Source organism: Nomascus leucogenys, chromosome 16, assembly GCF_006542625.1.
Source record: "Nomascus leucogenys isolate Asia chromosome 16, Asia_NLE_v1, whole genome shotgun sequence".
In the NCBI taxonomy this organism is placed as follows: Eukaryota; Metazoa; Chordata; class Mammalia; order Primates; family Hylobatidae; genus Nomascus; species Nomascus leucogenys.
In genome coordinates, this window is record NC_044396.1 from 53,119,211 (window position 1) to 53,123,723 (window position 4,513).

Genomic DNA, 4,513 nt, shown 5'->3' on the forward strand with positions numbered 1-4,513 from the left:
CTTTAGTAGCAGAAAGAAACCATATTTTTTAAGTATCTTTTAAAAGTAGAAATGCCTATTTGTGTTTCTCAGTGCCAATGAGACATGAGTGATGAGAGTGAATATTGATTCATTCATCCACATGGGACTGCAATGATCTCTTCAGAGCTATACATCAATATATAATGCTATACATTAAAATGAGAAAAAGGCCAGGCACAGTGGTTCATTCTCGTTATCTCAGCACTTTGGGAGGCAGGCAGATGGCTCGAGTCCAGAGGCTCAAGACCAGCCTGGGCAACATGGCAAGACCCCTTCTCTACAAAAAATACAAAAAGTAGCTGGGCATGGTGGCATGTGCCTGCGGTCCCAGCCACTGGGGAGGCTGAGGTAGGAGGATCATTTGAGCCCAGAAGGGAGAGGCTGCTGTTAGCTGTGATTGTGCCACTACACTACAGCCTGGGCAACAAAGTGAGACCCTGTCTCAAAAATGAAACACTAAAATGGGAAAAGAGTTTAAGTGAATTAGCACAAGTCCACCACTCCAATTGGGAAAACATCTCCAAGGATGGACTCTATTGATGATGTGGCAGTTATATGATATTTTAAGTATAATCACAATTCTGTCAGGCTATAATTTCACTTCACCGTGTTTTATTTGGAGAAATCCAACATATTGCAGAAGGTTTTGCAGCAGAACAGGGACTAAATCTTGGTTTGTCATTCAGAACTGTGTGACCTTAGGTTTCTGAAGTGGACATACTAATTTCTAATCCCATTAGGTTGTTGCAATGATTTCATGAGAAAGTAAGGAAAGGGCTACCTACATGTAGTACACCAGATCATGTATCTCTGTTGTTGAAATAATCTGCAGTTAGTGGCAGAGACAAGCTAGCTATTCACCAAACCCATTTTTCTCCGCTTGCTGCCCCAGTTGGACTCCATTGCCCATTCTCCTTTGCAATTACATGTGGCCATGTTACTGAGTGGTAGCTAATGGAGTATGACTGCAGGCATGTGCTCCACTTGCAGGCCTGGCCCATAAAAATCTCCCTGTTTGAATGTTCATTCCAGCCCTGTTTTTCCAGCTGAATGGAGAGAATTCCCAGGCCTTAGAGGAGAGTGAGGTCATAAAATGAAGACAGCCTGGGTCCCTGGAAGCCTATGAAAGCCTGCCCCAATCATTTTGGAGTTTACTGAGGGATAACTTCTATTTTTAGGCCACCGCAATTGAGGGCTTATCTGTTAAAACAGCACTGTAATATCTGTGAAAGTAATTGGCAAATCTAAAATACGGGAAAGATTGTTCTTAAATGAAAGAAAAGGGGAAGAAAAATGAGAGTAAGGAAAGGGAAACTCATCTTTTGATAAAAGGCAGTTGAAAGAAATACAGGCCAAGTGCAGTGGCTCACGCTTGTAATCCCAGGTCTTTTGGAGGCTGAGGTGGATGGATCACTTGAGCCCAGGAGTTGGAGATCAGCCTGGGCAACATGGTGAAACCCCGTCAATATAAAAAATACACAAAATTAGCTGGGTGTATGTGCCTGTAAATCCAGCTACCTGGGGGGCTGAGGTGGGAGGATCAATCACTTGAGCCTGGGAGGTCAAGGCTGTGGTGAGCTGTGATTGCACCACTGCACTCCAGCCTCAGTGACAGACTGACACCGTCTCAAAAAGAAAAAGTAAAGAAAAATATAAGTATTCTCATCTATTCTGTTGACTTCTAGAATTGTGTGCGGCACTGGTGGGTTCTTGGTCTCACTGACTTCAAGAATGAAGCCACGGACCCTCGCTGTTACAGTTCTTAAAGGCAGCACAACTGGAGTTGCTCATTCTGATGTTCGGATGTGTTTAGAGTTTCCTCCTTCTGGTGGGTTCGTGGTCTCAATGGCTTCAGGAGTGAAGCTGCAGACCTTCGCGGTGAGTGTTACAGCTCATAAAGGCAGCATGGACCCAAAGTGAACAGTAGCAAGATTTATCGCAAAGACCAAAAGAACACAGCTTCCACCGTGTGAAAGAGGACTGAAGCAGATTGCCACTGTGGGCTCGGGCAGCCTGCTTTTATTCTCTTATCTGGCCCCACCCACATCCTGCTGACTGATCCATTTTACAGAGAGCTGATTGGTCTGTTTTACAGAGAGCTGATTGGTCTGTTTTGACAGGGTGCTGATTGGTGCGTTTACAATTCCTGAGCTAGACACAAACGTTCTTCACATCCCCACTAGATTAGCTAGATACAGAGTGTTGATTGGTGCATTCACAAACCCTGAGCTAGACACAGGGTGCTGATTGGTGTGTTTACAAACCTTGAGCTAGATACAGAGTGCCGATTGGTGTATTTACAATCCCTTAGCTAGACATAAAGATTCTCCAAGTCCCCACCAGACTCAGGAGCCCAGCTGGCTTCACTCAGTAGATCCCGCACTGGGGCGGCGGGTGGAGCTGCCTGCCAGTCCCACTCTGTGCACCCGCACTCCTCAGCCCTTGGGCGGTCGATGGGTCTGGGCGCCGTGGAGCAGGGAGTGGTGCTCAGTGGGGTGGGGGAGGCTCAGGCATGGCGGGCTGCATGTCCCGAGCCCTGCCCTGCGGGGAGGCAGGTAAGGCCTGGCGAGAAATCGAGCACAGCAGCTGCTGGCCCAGGTGCTAAGCCCTTCACTGCCCGGGGCTTGCAGGCCAGCCGGCCGCTCTGAGTGCAGGGCCCGCCGAGCCCATGCCCACCCGGAACTCGCAATGGCCCACAAACACTGCGTGCAGCCCTGGTTCCCGCCCATGCCTCTCCCTCCACACCTCCCCTCAAGCTGAGGGAGCCAACTCTGGCCTCGGCCAGGCCAGGAAAGGGCTCCTACAGTGCAGCGGCGGGCTGAAGGGCTCCTCAAGCGTGGCCAGAGTGGGCACCAAGGCCGGGGAGGCGCCGAGAGTGAGCGAGGGCTGTGAGGGCTGCCAGCACACTGTCACCTCTCAGAATGACCTTAGAAAAGTAATATTTCCTCACTTAATTCTAAATACATTTAATAGTCTCACTACTTACTTTACTTTTTACTTTATTTGTTACCATCTTCTACTACGTTGCCTTGATTTTCTTAAAAAAAAAAAAAGTGTTTTAAACCCATATCTATTAACTCAATTCCTACATTGCAGACTCTAGCCCTGTGTTCTATGGTACTTTGGTGACAGACTGGGTTTTTTGGAATCCTGCTTTTAAAAAACAAGAAAGCCATGCTGTGGGAGGATTGCTTGAGCCCAGGAGTTCTGGGCTATTGTGTGCTACGCCAATTGGGTGTCTACACTATGTTTAGCATCAACATGACAACCTCCTGGGAGCGGAGGACCTCCAGGTTGCCTAAGGAGGAGTGAACTTGTGCAGGTCAGAAGTGGGACAGATCCAAACTCCTGTGCTAATTCTTAGTGGGATCGCTCCTATGTATAGCCACACTGCATTCCAGCCTGGGCAACAAAGTGAAACCTTGTCTCTTTTTTTTTTTTTTTCAGAACGGAGTCTCACTCTGTCGCCCAGGCTGGAGTGCAGTGGTGCGATCTCAGCTCACTGCAACCTCTGCCTCCCGGGTTCATGCCACTCTCCTGCCTCAGCCTCCTGAGTAGCTGGGACTACAGGTGCCCGCCACCACACCCAGCTAATTTTTTGTATTTTTAATAGAGATGGGGTTTCACCGTGTTAGCCAGGATGGTCTCAATCTCCTGACCTCGTGATCCACCTGCCTCGGCCTCCCAAAGTGCTGGAATTACAGGCGTGAGGCACCGTGCCTGGCCGAGACCCTGTCTCTTTAGAAAAAAAAAAGAAAAGGAAAGAAAGAAAGCCATGCTGACTGTGAGGTCTCATTTCATACATGTCATGAAGCACTTAATGTGGACTCACTGGTCAGAGATCATGCTAGTCACTGGTGATAAAGTTGGATAAGTCATGGACCTTCCCTAAAGGAGCTCACAGTCTAGGGGCAGGGACACACTAAATACAGTTACAGTGCAGCACAGTGAGGTAAGGGCTAATGGAGGTAAGCAAATTATGCTTTAAGAAATCTGAGCTATGAGTACCAACTATCCATGGAGAGTTTAAGGTTCCCTACAAAAACTCATTCATCTTACAAATTACTGATGTGGTTATCACCAGAGTCAATTTTGCTTTCTTCACTGCATGTTACATTTTGCAGTTAAATTTTTAGTTTCCTTACATCCTTACCATATAGGTCACTCTTTGATAGATACCATATGTCCTTACACCTTGTTAAGATCACAAACAGACATTTTCTAAAGTTTTCTTATTTTCCTGTAATCATTTTCAGATACCCGCTTTTCCTTAGACTCTTCAGATGGTGTCCTATTTCCTTGTACTCCACAATTTTTGGTAGCTGTTATTTGTGGTGGTGATTGTTTTTCTGTTATATGTCAATGAGGGAAATTTCCAGTCTCCAAGTTGGCCAACCAACAGATAAAATTTCCTCTGCTTCTCTTTAACATTCTCTTGAAAACTGATCTAAAGTTGTAGGAGGGTGCAAGTACATACTTTCTTGCCCAAATT